The following is a 13,311-nucleotide window of genomic DNA, read 5'->3' as shown; positions in this document are numbered from 1 at the left end:
AATCACAATTCAGTGTCTACGTTATGTATACATATTACATTGCACTATGGTTGTTTCTTACGTTTTGCTTTTCCTGTAGTAAATTAAACAGCTTGTTCGTTGTTGCTGTTTTCATAATTCTTCCCACATCTTCCAATAATCTCTCAGTAATATTTTCCACAAGGTAAATTGCGTCAGGTGACCAATCGGTCCCATTGTGACTTTTCTTTGAGAACACATTCTGGAAACCTCCATTCTCCTTTTACCTGAGCTGGCCGCTTTCTAAGCCTGCTGCACAGCCATTATCTTTTGAATTCCCTTTTATTTTCTTCTAGATTGGATTCTCAGTTTTCAGGATCTCGTGTTTTTTTCTTTCTTGATTCACTCCATTATTTCAGAGAGTAAAAATCCAATTTTTTTAGGTAAAAAGATGATATGATGACAGAAGGCATGATGATGACAGCTGTCAGTGTGTCTGTCCCTCTATTCACACTAGTCCTATCTGGACCAATTTCCCTCTCCACCTGGCACACTGCCTTCACACGGGAATTTTCCTTCACTGTCACCCTGCTGACTCCTGTTGTGTCTCTCTGTGTCACCCTGCTCTGTGGCTGTGTCTCCCTCTCTCTTGGTTTACTTTGCCATTTTGATGAAGTGTATCCTATCATACATTCCTGAGAAGAGTGTCTGGAAGGCAAAATTTTTAAGAGCTTGTATGTCTGGAAATAGTTAGTGTCCATTCTAGAATATCTTATCGGGTTTCTTTTCTCCCTTCATTTTCTCTGTTATTGCTTTATGAAAATCTGTTATTTGAAAGTTGGACTTGCATACTGGCCCTGATTTTCGTATCCTTCCTCTTTCATTTTCTACCTCTTTTGTCTTTTTGTTCTACTTTCTAGGAGTTTTGGCCAATTTTATCTTCCAAACCTCTTACTAAGATTTTCATTTCTGCTATCATTTCTAAGGTTTTTTGGTTTTGTTGTTGTTGACTAAGGGTTCTTTTATTTTAGTATCCTATTTTTGTTGCATGGATAGAGTATTTTGCCTTGTATCTGTGAAGATATTGACAATGTTTTGAAATTTTCATTTCCTTAGTTTCTGTTACCTTCTAGTTGCTTTTGATCTCCATTTTTGTATTAGAAGATTTCCTTAGATACTTAGTAAACTTGAATGTTTTCTCGTAGTAAAATGTTGAAGACTAGAAGGGTGACTGGAGTTTCTGAGTGTATTACAGCTGATTAACTTTGATCTTCACCATAGGTTGACCTGAGTCAACCACTTTTGGGGGAATTCCTGGCAACAGTATCTTTAGCTCTTTTTTCTTGCACAGATTCTTGATCAGATTCCCCAGAGAGTAGTTACTCCTGGAGGGAAAAGGTCTTACTACCATTATTATGATAGCTAGCAGATTGCAGTGGGTCCTCAACGTTCAATCTGTTTATGATCACTTAATACCCCAGCTTTTGGTTGAATTTGACTGTGTTGGATGTGTCTTTGCATGAGGGAGTGACCTCTCATCTAAAGATTTCCGTCTTCTGCTGGAATAGGAGAGGACCATATGCCCAGAAGTCTGGGGGAGATTGCACGCAACCTTCCTTATCTTAGTTATCCCCCCTTTATGATTGGATCAAGAAGTACCTAATGTTGCCAATTCCTGAGCCTTTTGAGTTTTCTAAAGTGTAAATCTTGTTGTTCCTAGCTTTTCTCAGTGTTGGCATAGGGTTTTCTCTCTGGTATCAGCTAGTCAGTTACCTAACTTGTCCATCTGCTTTCCCACTTCCAAAATTATGTTGTTGTCATCTCCTTTCCTTTTCTCTTCTTTTATGGGCTTATGTCTTTTTTTAAAGTATTTCATCACTATAGTTTTAGTGGGTTTTTCAAAAGGAACAAGATTAGATGTATATGTTCAATCTACCATCTTAACCCAGAAAGAAACTTCTGTCTTATTTATATGTGTATGTGTGCATCTTTGTATGTGTGTGTGCTGAATCACAGCATAAACTATAATCCTTATTTTGGATGAAAGTCAAAGAAGTCAGTTAGTCCAGGCCAACAAAAAGTCATCAAGTTCAGTCAAAGGCTAGTCATATTTTCTCTTTGCTGTGAAAGCCTCCCATAGAAGCTGAGAGAGTTTTGAAGACATTTTTTCAGAATGTGACATTCATAGGAAGTTCTAAGTCTATCTCTTTAGAAAAAAAAAAAGGTAAGCTACACTTCCTCTAATACTGCATTTAAATGTGTCCTTCATTTCTGTTTTGAGTACTAGGATTATTTATTCTGGGTCCCAAATTTTCACTTCAAGAAAGTCATAATACTAAGTAAAATAAAAAATGATAAAAATAACAGGTAATCCCAGCGCTAAGTTATACAATCTGTATCAATCTGTAATCTCCAATTCTGCTAAAAAAAAAAAAAAAAAAAAAAAAAACTTGCTCTCCAGATTGCATCTACTTTGGCAAAAATGCATGGAAAATGCAATTACCTGTTCAAAATATTAAAATTAGCTCTTTAACTAGAATATTGCTTTAAAAGCTCAAAAGGATATTTAGCTTTTAAACCATTATGTGCTGCAGATATAGATACCTAGAGGCTTTTTTTTTTTCAATAAAAACAAATTTTCAGAATTTTTTTCAAATATTGTATCATTTCTACAGCCTGGAAAAAATGTAATGAGAGTGTGTTCACAGATGTATCAGAATTTTTATTAGAGCATTATCTTTTATTTCTATGGGAACTCAGTGAGGTGATTTTCTAACTCTTAATTTTAAAAAACTCACTAGTAAGCTATTACTTTAAATCTCCTAAGATTCAGAATTGAGTAAACAATGGTCACATGATTAAGATTTTACAATTTGTTGCTACAGTACCAGCAATATAAGGTATTGAGATAAATGTCAGTTTGGAAAAGGTGATAGGTGTGAAATATCCAAAGGTGACATGTGAAGTAATGCTATCTTGCTGTAAAGTATTCAGATTTCCATTAGTGTTACATTGTTCCTGAAGAGTAAAAATAAGTCTGGATTGCCTTCTTTTTTATATTAATATGGATGATACAGATAACTAGTGAGAGAGAGAGAGAAATCCCTCTTCCTTTTGTACCAATGTGAACACTCTTCTATTATTTACTAATTGTAAATGTATAGATACAAGAATTTAAAGTGGGCTTACAGGTTGCATTTCCACCTAAAAATAAACATGCAGCATACCATATTTATTCAACAAATATTTCCCGAGTTCTACTATAAAAGGTATTCATTCTTTTACTTTAAACTTCTTTTGCCTCTTAAATATTTTCATGGGCTAATAGGGGAAGATTCTATTTAAAATGTTTATAAAAAGTAAATATTATGTGGAAATTTGGGGTTTTTTCACATTAGCATTTTGAAGTATACCTAGTCATGAATGATCACAAAAACAAAACGAAAATTTAACCATAGAACAACAGAAAACAATAAGGCCAAAATCCAGAGGTTAGCTACATGAATGACAAGGCACAGTCCTGCCCTCATGGAGCACTGTCTAACAAGGAAAGGGGCTTGTAAGCAATGAAATGTAATACAGTGTAATAACTGAGAAGACATACGCATACACAGTAAAGGAAGGGCCGCATCAGTCTTCCTTCAAAGAGGTGGTAGACTCTTGAAAGGCTTGTCATTGCAGAGCTAAGCCTGAGGCTCTAAACTCCATCATGCCACCCTCCACACTTCATCCTCTGTGCTTAGGACCTCTCAAAATAAAAGAAATTGCTAGACTGCAAAATAAAATTATGGTTTTCAAAGTGCCACAAAAGTTACATGTAGGCTGAAATTAAAATGGTGTGTTCTAATTATTCTGATGTTCTCCACATTGTGAGTGTCCCTTGCTATTGTTGGTGCCCCGTGCATATTATAATCTGTCCACCACAAATTCAGCACCTAGAAATTACCAAACAAATAAGAAAAGCAAAGAGGATGGATGAGAGTGTATAGACGATACGCCTTGGGAGAGTGTCCAATGGTGATGGCGCTTGAACAGCACCTAGAGAAGCAGTTGGAATTTGGTGTGGCTGTAGTGTGGGATTGGAAGGCCATCATAAGATGAGGCTGAATGGGAACTTCTGGGACGTCAGAACCAACTTCCTTCCCAAGGCAACCAGAGATGTTTAACTTTCCATCTATGTTGAGAAATTAACTTTGACATTAAACGTCAATTGATGTACAGGAAGAGACTGGAAGGGAATATACCAAAATTTGATAGGATTTGTCTTAGAGTGTTAAAACCACAGGTGATTTTTTTTCTTTGTCTGTGATTGAATTTAAAATTCAAATTTTCAAGGTTTCTATAATGCACATTTATTACTATTATAATGAGAGAAAAACAAAGTGAAAATAAGAACTATTTGAAAGGAAAAACATCTAGAGTAAAGAATACATTGTCAGGAGTATTTTTCTGGGTTCCTTATTCATGCCTTGAGGACCTAGTTTGGCTCTTGGTTACTTAGCAGCATCCAGCATGGAACAGAAAGAAAAGTCCCTAGCCAAGGACTTAGTGAAATGAAATTGTGCTACTGCATCAGGGCCCAAGCAGTTACTCTAAACTCTAGTTGGATTAAAGGAATTGTCTTTGGACTAGCACATGTCTAAAATTGTAACTCTAAATTTAGGATGATATTTCAGGTTTTGAGAAATGATAGCAGAGGGTGGCAGGGGGTGAGTAATTGAAATACAACCAGCAGCAGAAGGAAGGAACCCTTGGAAAATAAATTATAATTCATTACAGGATGTAATAAATTAGTTCTCCCCACCATTAATAGTAGCCATTTTAATGTGTGTTCCTCATAGCATAATGAAATAGAATCATCACATACTTTATTTAAATTCCTAAAATAAAAATGAATTGTGAGGCTGGGCACAGTGGCTCATGCCTGTAATCCCAGCATTGTGGGAGGCTGAGGTGCATAGATCACCTGAGGTCAGGAGATGGAGACCAGTCTGGTCAACATGGTGAAACCCCGTCTCTACTAAAAATAGCCAGGCGTGGTGTGCACCTGTAGTCCCAGCTACTCTGGAGGCTGAGGCAGGAGAATAGCTTCAACCCGGGAGGCAGAGATTGGAGTGAGCCGAGACGCACATTGCCCTCCAGCTGGGCAGCAGAACGAGACTCCATCTCAAAAAAAAACAAAACAAAAAACAAAAACAAAAACGAAAACAAAAACAAAAATGAATTGTGAACTTCTAGCCCTCACACTTTCACTGTAAGTAACATATCACAATAATGGTTGCTTTTTTATGATGATGCATAAATATTTTGTTACAGGGTACAAAAATATTTTTCACTTTTTGGTTGGTATCAAGGTTTGGAAAGAATGAGGAGCAGCGGCAGGCGGGGTGACTGTGGAGAGGTGAACAGAACGGCATAGAGGGCATTCCTATGACTGCTGGCCCATCCGAGAAGATGGGAGCAGAGAAGCCCAATTTGAAAGGAAAAGGCAAACCCCATCTATCTGTTGGGTGGAGGCGGACGCTGAGTCTGGAAGCGTGTGGGGCCGCGGGAGGGTGGTGGGTGCAGGAGCCAGGCGAGCAGAGGGGCCAGGCAGGATGAACCGCCGGGAGCCAGGACCTGTTGCTATGGTGACAGCGTGAAAACAAACTGTACGCTGACATATACACAAGTGTAAGCGTCTTCATTCGTACCAGAAAACATGCAAAATTAAACGCCTCGTTTCCTCGAGGGGAGCTGCAGAAGCAAATTTGGGTGGGAGGTCAGGCCTTGCAGGGTCCCAGTGACCCTCCAAGCTGGATCTGGGCGCCCCAGCGAGAAGGTCCCCAAATCCTCCTGAGAGGCGTTGGAGAAAGGCTTGAGAGTGCAGAAAAGGGCTGAAGAAGAGTAGGAAGGGGAAGGAGGAAGGGGAACAGGAAGGAGTACACTGGCCGCCCGGGGGTAGTGGGAGCTCAGGGGCCACCACTGCTGGTGGTCCCAGCACCACCACAGATTCCCAGAACCAACTCCCCAGTGACCAGACGGAAGAACTAACAGAACCGATGATACTTCCATCCTTGCTGAGTGGTGTCAGAGGATGGGTACCAGCGCACCTGGCATGGGGGGCGGCGGCAGCTGCACTGGCAGCTGGGTAGGTGAATGCAGCATGGGTGATGGCTGGGGTCAGCTCTGTAGTGCACAAAGGGTAGGAGCCCAGGCCTCTGGGGATGCAGGGATCAGAGCAGCCCCCTTCAGCTCATAGGGGTCCCAAGCGATGAAGTAAGTGTGCTCCTAGGGCGGGGTGCACGTTGGTGGGATTTGGAGTTGCCATTAGCTTGCTCTTGGTCATCTTGGTGCTGGCTTTGGCAAACTCTAGCCTCAGGGTCTGTGGGTTCTCGGGATCTAAGCGAATACGGTTCAGCGCATTATTGGCTGCTTCTGCTCCTGCCCAGCTGTCAAAGATCACAAAACAAACAAGCTGTCGCGCGGTGAGCTTGATCAGGGACTCTTCATACCCCCTTGAAAGGCCAGAAGAACAAGTAGAGCTCTCTGGGTTTAATGTCCATGGGGAGGCCGCTGATAGTGTCCGGGCCTCCTCCTCCAGGACGCCGCAGGAGCCCGCGCTGGAGCCAGTGCAGGTGCCGCCACCTCGCTCGCCCTCTGGTTGCTCCTGGTGCGGGGGACGGGACGGGGCGGGGCGGTGGGAAGGGAACGTTAAGGCAAGCGCTGCGCCGGCCCCAGCAGGGAGTGGGCATGGTTACCTTTAAGTATTGGAACTTTGGAAGATTTTTTTGGGGGGGGAGGGGGTGCGGGGAGACGGAATCTTCCTCAGTCACCAGGCTGGGGTGCAATGGCGCGATCTCGGCTCACTGCAACCTCCACCTCCCGGGTTCAAGCGATTCTCCTGCCTCAGCCTCCTGAGTAGCTGAGACTACAGGCTCCCGCCACCACGCCCGGCTAATTTTTGTGTTTTTAGTAGAGACGGGGTTTCACCATGTTGGTCAGGCTGGTCTCGAACCTGACCTCAGGTGATCCGCAGGCCTCAGCCTCCCAAAGTGCTAGGATTACAGGCGTGAGCCAGGGCACCCGGGCCGGAAGATTTTTTTTTTCTTCATTCTGTTTTCCTATTTTTCAAATACTTCATATCAAAAAGTATACATTATTTTTGTGATGGAAAAATTCTTAAATTCCTTAGGAAACTTTAAATAAAATATAAATAATTTATAATTTCATGCACTAGTACAGCTAATTTTATTTTTACATATTCTCTTCTAGCTACTTTTCTTTTCACATACTATTGTACATAGTTATAATCAACATAAGTAGTTTCATATTTTAATTTCATTGCACATTTTAAAGTATTTTCATGTTATTACATACTATTCATAATTGTATTTTTCATAGCTGTGTAGTACACCTGCATGATCAAATGCTATAATTTACTATAATTTACAGTTTTCTATTTTAGGGCATTGAAACTTATATAACTATTTTTCAATGGTAGGTGATAAACATTATTGTATTAAGCTACATTTCTATTCTTTTCAAACTTATTTTCCGAAGGAAACTTCTCTGGTATAAAATTGTAAGATTGCTGATTATATAGCAAAGGCATGGAATCAATCTAAGTGCCCATCAGTGACAGATTTGATAAAGAAAATGTAGTACATACACACCATGGATACTATGCAGCCATAAAACAGAATGAGATCATGTCCTTTGCAGGAACACGAATGGAGCTGGAGGCCATTATCCTCATCAAACTAACACAGGAACAAAAAACCAAATACCACATGTTCTCACTTATAAGTGGGAGCTAAATGAGGAGAGCACATGGACACAAAGAGGGGAACAACACACACTGAGGCCTACTTGAGGGTGGATGGTGGGAGGAGAGAAAGGATCAGAAAAAATAACTGTTGGATAGTTCCTGGGTGATTAAATAATCTGTACAACAAACATGACTTTACCGATGTAATAAACCTTCTCATGTCCCCCTGAACTTAGAAGTTTAAAAATCAAAAACAAAAATAAAAAGATTGATGATTATACATTCTTTTATTGCCATAAAAATTTAATCTAATTTATATTGTCACCAGCAATGTCAAAGTGTACTAAATTTATCTCAATTTTTTATCAGTTATTATTCTTATGAAAATTAAATAGGTATAAGTTCATGCTTTTAATTTACAATATTTAAATTTCTAGTAAGGCTGAATAAGTTTCAGTCATTTTTTTACTAGTCTTTCCTGATTGATTTATTTGTACATATATATTTTGGATTGTGATTCATTCAAATAAGTTCCTTATACATTATAGATATTAAGCCTTTTTTATATTTTGGAATTCTTCCATAATCAAGAATTTTTGGCATCTTGATTTAGTTATTGTGGGAAGTAACATGTTCTGTCTTCATTATCAAAGCTGCCAGCTCTCTCCTTTATAATTTCTCCTATTGCCCCAAATGTGAGGACGTTATTATTCCTCCACAGACAAAACAAGTGTTTCTGCTATGTTTTTGACAATTGGGTTTTATTTTTGTCTGTGACTGTGTAAGCTACTTGTGTGTAAAAGCAGTAATGATTTATTTAAAAGAGAAAGAGGGCCAAAGCCTGAGAAGAAGGAGTGTTTTGATGGCTGCGGGTAGAAGACAATGACTGGAATTCAGAAGGCTGAGGCCTTCAAGCTCAATTAAAGATGACTGGAATGTTGTGATAGGACAAAACCTTGTTCCTATATCACCAATTTATCAAAGGATTTTTAAATTGCTTTTCAGTTTTTTATGACGTCATCATTTACTGCCGTCTTGTGAGGCATGTATGTTGTCTCAAATTGCTGCTCTGCAAAATATATCAGCAGGACCAAGGAACACAGGTTGGCGGATTAGCCAAACTCACTGCTCAGCTCTGGCTGAGAGAAACCAGGAGATGTCATTTTTCTACCTACAACCGGTGGTCTTTGCCCTTGGCTATACGTTGGATTCCTTCAGAGAGCTGGGAACTCCAATGCCTGGGTCCTAGCCTTTGGTTTCTAATGTTATTGGTCTTGAGAGCATCCTGGGTATTGGGATTTTTTTAACACTCCCCAAATGATTTTAATGTGCAGCCAAATTTGAAACCCGCTGTAATCATTTCATCAAGAAATGCAAAAAAGATATCCAAAATAAAAGAAATCAATGTATCGAAGAGATATCTGTACTCCCATGTTTATTGCAGTTATTCACAATATCTGAAATTTGGACTTAACCTAAGTGCCCGTCAGTGAATGAATAGATAAGGAAAATGTGGTATAGATACACAATGAAATATTATTCATCCATTAAAAAGAATGAAATCCTGTCATTAGCAGCAACATGGATAGGACTGGAGGCCATTATGTTAAGTGAAATAGGCCAGGCACAGAAAGAAATAGATCATATGTGCTCATTCATATGTGGGACCTAAAAATGTGGATCTCATGAAGACAGAGCTTAGATTGGTGGTTACAAGAGGCTGGGAAGAGAAGTTGGGAATTGGAAGAATGGGAATGAAGAGGGGTTAATTAATGGCTACAGTTTGCTAAAAGAAATAAGTCCTAGTGTTTGATAGGTCAGTAGGGTGACTATAGGTTACAACAATCTGTTGTATATTTGAAATAGCTAGAAAAGAATAATTCAAATATTTCTAGCATAAAGAAAAGACAGATATTTAAGATGATAGATAGCCCATGTATACTGATTTGATCTTTACAAGTTTTATGAATGTAATAAATTATCACATGTACTCCAAAAGTATGTATATCTATGTATCAATGAAAAATATAATTATTTTAAAAAAGAAATGCAGAAAGAATCTAATCTGTAAAAGGAGGTGACTAAGAAAAAGAACTAGAAACTGCCTGTCCTTCTTCCATAAATACCTTCATCTTACTGGTAAAATTTCATAGTGGAAATAGAAATATGGTCTTTGGACATAGCAGAAGTTTCCAAAATGTTCTTCTTTACCATTCTCTCTCTTCGTCATCTAAAGTCCAAGTGGTCCTTTCCAGACAGTATGGAAAGTAGCAATTAGTAGTTTTTCAAAATTCAAATTTGGCTTAGATCTTTTTATTTTATTTTTATTTATTTATTTATTTAGAGATGGAGTTTCACTCTTGTTGCCCACACTGGAGTGCAATGGTACAACCTTGGCTCACTGCAACCTCCTCTTCTCAGGTTCAAGCAATTCTCCTGCCTCAGCCTCCCAAATAGCTAGGATTACAGGTGCCTACCACCATGCTCAGCTAATATTTTTGTTGTTGTATTTTTAGTAGAGATGGGGTTTCACCATGCTGGCCAGGCTGGTCTTGAACTCCTGACCTCAGGTGATCCACCTGCCTCGGCCTCTCAAAGTGCTGGGATTACAGACATGAGCCACCGCGCCCAGCCAGCTTAGATCTTTTTAAATGTTGAGGAACAGAGTACTTGAAAGCAAATCCTGAACACTGCTAATTAATAGGAAACAGGAAAGGCTTGGGGAAGACAAACAGTTGCATTTTATATTTATTTTTCTCCCTAATGCCAAGCATGGACCATTCATGGGGCTAACTCTGCCAGAGAGGATCCCAAGGGGATCCCCCACAGAGAGCAGGACTTTGGGGAGGACCTTGTTCCATTGGCATTTTGCCCCTTTCTGAGTAGGTTTTGACTAGGTGGTCACACGAGTTCACAGTCCCATAACCTACATCTCCCAAAATACCAGGACAGAGAGGCAAACGTGTAGTTGGAGAACAGAGGGCCAACCTCAGCTGGAAATTTAGCCCCTCCTAAGTACTTTGGCATTCAGAGGGGTTTAAGCCCCTAGGAGTAATAAGAAAGACATTTAATGTGTTATTAATGTCACTGCAAAGAAAATTGACAACTCAAGGTACAGCAGGTCCACAAATAAAATTGTTTCCTTCAACATCGTTTTGTTAGATGGATGAGAAAAAAAAATGATTCTTGGCTGGACCACTGTCTGTGTGGAGTTGGCACATCCTCCTCAGGCCTGCATGGGTTTTCTGCAGGTTCTCTGGTTTCCTCCCATATCCCAAAGCTGTGCACTGAAGTTCATTGGCGTGTCTAAATCATCCTCATCTGAGTGAGTGTGGGGGTGTGTGTGAGCATGCTCTGCTATGAGGTGCATCCTGTCCATGGCTGTTAGCTGCCTTGTGCCCTCCACTGCCAGGATGGGCCCCAGCCACCCTCGACCCTGAACTGGAATAAGTGGGTTGGAAAATAAATGAATGAATGAATGAATGAATGAATGAATGAATACAAATTATTGTAAAATCAAAATTTGTCAGACCAGACTCAGTGGCTCACACCTGGAATTCCACACTTCGGGAGGTCAAAGCAAGAGGATCATTTGAGGTCAGGAGTTCAAGACCAGCCTTGGCAACATAACAAGACTTCTCCATCTCTGCAAAGAATTAAAAAATGAAAATAAAAACTATCCAGACATGGTGACATGTGCCTGTAGTCCTAGCTAAAGGGAGGCTAAGGAGGGAGGATAACTTGAGCCCAGGGGGTTGAAGTTGCAGTTACCTATGATCACACCACTGCACTCCAGCCTAGGCAACAGAGGGAGATGCTGTCTCAAAAATAATAATAATAATAAATAACCATACATCTGGCAGTAAAATGAGTGTGGTTAAAAATAACTAAATAGGCCAGGCACGGTGGCTCATACCTGTAATCCTAACACTTTGGGAGGCCGGGTGGATCACATGAGGTCCGGAGTTCAAGACCAGCCTGGCCAACATGGTGAAACCCCGTCTCTACTAAAAATACAAAAAATTAGCTGGGCATGGTGGCAGGCACCCGTAATCCCAGCTATTTGGGAAGCTGAGGCAGGAGAATCGCTTGAACCCGGGGGGACAGAGGTTGCAGTGAGCCAAGATCGCACCACTTCACTCCAGCCTGGGCCAAAGAGCAAGACTGTCTCAAAAATAAAATGAATAAATAAGTAAATAAATAGCATACAATACTCACACAAATACACAACAACTGATGCAGTAGGAAAGCACCCAGCAAGCCCACCAATATTTGCTCTTGTTTTTTAACTGTATAGTGGTAGGAGGTGCCCCTTCTAATTTTCGCTTGGCAATCATTTATTCTTTGATTTAACCTCCCCCACCATGACCACTGTCACTCACTGATTCACCGAAAATTAGGTAAATAATTATCTTACTTGTTTTTATTAATATTTCTTAAATGTATATGTAGCTCACATTTGTTTCAGCATTTAATATTGTGTTTTGTGTCTTTGTGTAGAAATTGGTGATGTTTTTGTGACCAGAAATATGCCATAGGACTTTAACTCTTGTTTAGATCACATAGCTGTGGTAAAATCGTGTTCATTATACATGATTTCACTTAAAGTCTCAATTTCCAAGAACCTACCGAAGACATTAAGTGAGGACTTGGTGTACTTATGAAGCAGAAAGACGGCATCTTGCTCATCTTTGTAGCTTTGAAGCAAGAAAAAAAATATCCTCTAATTCACTCCTGCCTCAACACATGCCAGCAAAGATATATTTCCTATTCATTTGCTTTAACTGCACCTACCCAAAACAAGGCAGGATTGAGTGTTTAATTTACAGCTTAAGCAATCAAATTATAAAGTGCTGTATAAAACTGCACAATCAGATGCATTTGAGTATAATGTAATTGATGACTGACTCTCATCCTCTGTCCAGCCCTGTTCCTAAACAGGATGAGTCTCTTTTTTTTTTTTTTTTTTTTTTTTGAGGCGGAGTCTCGCTCTGTCGCCCCCACTGGAGTGCAGTGGCGCGATCTCAGTTCACTGCAAGCTCTGCCTCCCGGGTTCACGCCATTCTCCTGCCTCAGCCTCCGGAGTAGCTGGGACTACAGGCGCCCGCCACCTCACCCGGCTAGTTTTTGTATTTTTTTTTAGTAGAGATGGGGTTTCACCGTGTTAGCCAGGATGGTCTCGATCTCCTGACCTCGTGATCCACCCGTCTCGGCCTCCCAAAGTGCTGGGATTACAGGCTTGAGCCACCGAGCCCGGCTAGGATGAGTCTCTTACTGGGGTACGGGATGTTGATGGGGAGTGCAACATTAGGCTGGGAGGTAATATCTTGTAATCATTTGGGATGTTCTCAGGTTCATTTATGTGTGAACAATGTAGTTTCACTGTCTTTACTTTTGTGCTTATTGTGACTGTACACATCTGCTGAAAGAAAGTTTTCCATTAACTTCAAAACTAAAGGACTCTGTATTTTATGCTATTTCATTATTTGGACCTGCATTATCATGTTATGGCTGGTTATATTGTGTTTTCAAATATAGAAGTTATAATATAGGCTTGCAGGATCTGTCTTATAACCACTCCAGTGTTCCCCACCTTTCTGAGA

At 40.2% G+C, this 13,311-nt stretch overlaps 1 protein-coding gene and 1 pseudogene across 1 annotated transcript in view; one reads left to right on the top strand and one right to left on the bottom strand.

Moving 5' to 3' along the window:
- Window positions 1-13,311, top strand: part of KCNQ5 (potassium voltage-gated channel subfamily Q member 5) — a 579,251-nt gene that overhangs the window by 531,384 nt on the left and 34,556 nt on the right. The window lies entirely within an intron of this gene.
- On the bottom strand, window positions 5,988-9,938 carry LOC111547468 (annotated as a pseudogene).

The sequence above is a fragment of the Piliocolobus tephrosceles genome, chromosome 5, assembly GCF_002776525.5.
Source record: "Piliocolobus tephrosceles isolate RC106 chromosome 5, ASM277652v3, whole genome shotgun sequence".
Classification (NCBI taxonomy): domain Eukaryota; kingdom Metazoa; phylum Chordata; class Mammalia; order Primates; family Cercopithecidae; genus Piliocolobus; species Piliocolobus tephrosceles.
The sequence above is the reverse complement of the archived record's forward strand: the minus strand, read 5'-3'. Positions and strand labels throughout refer to the sequence as shown.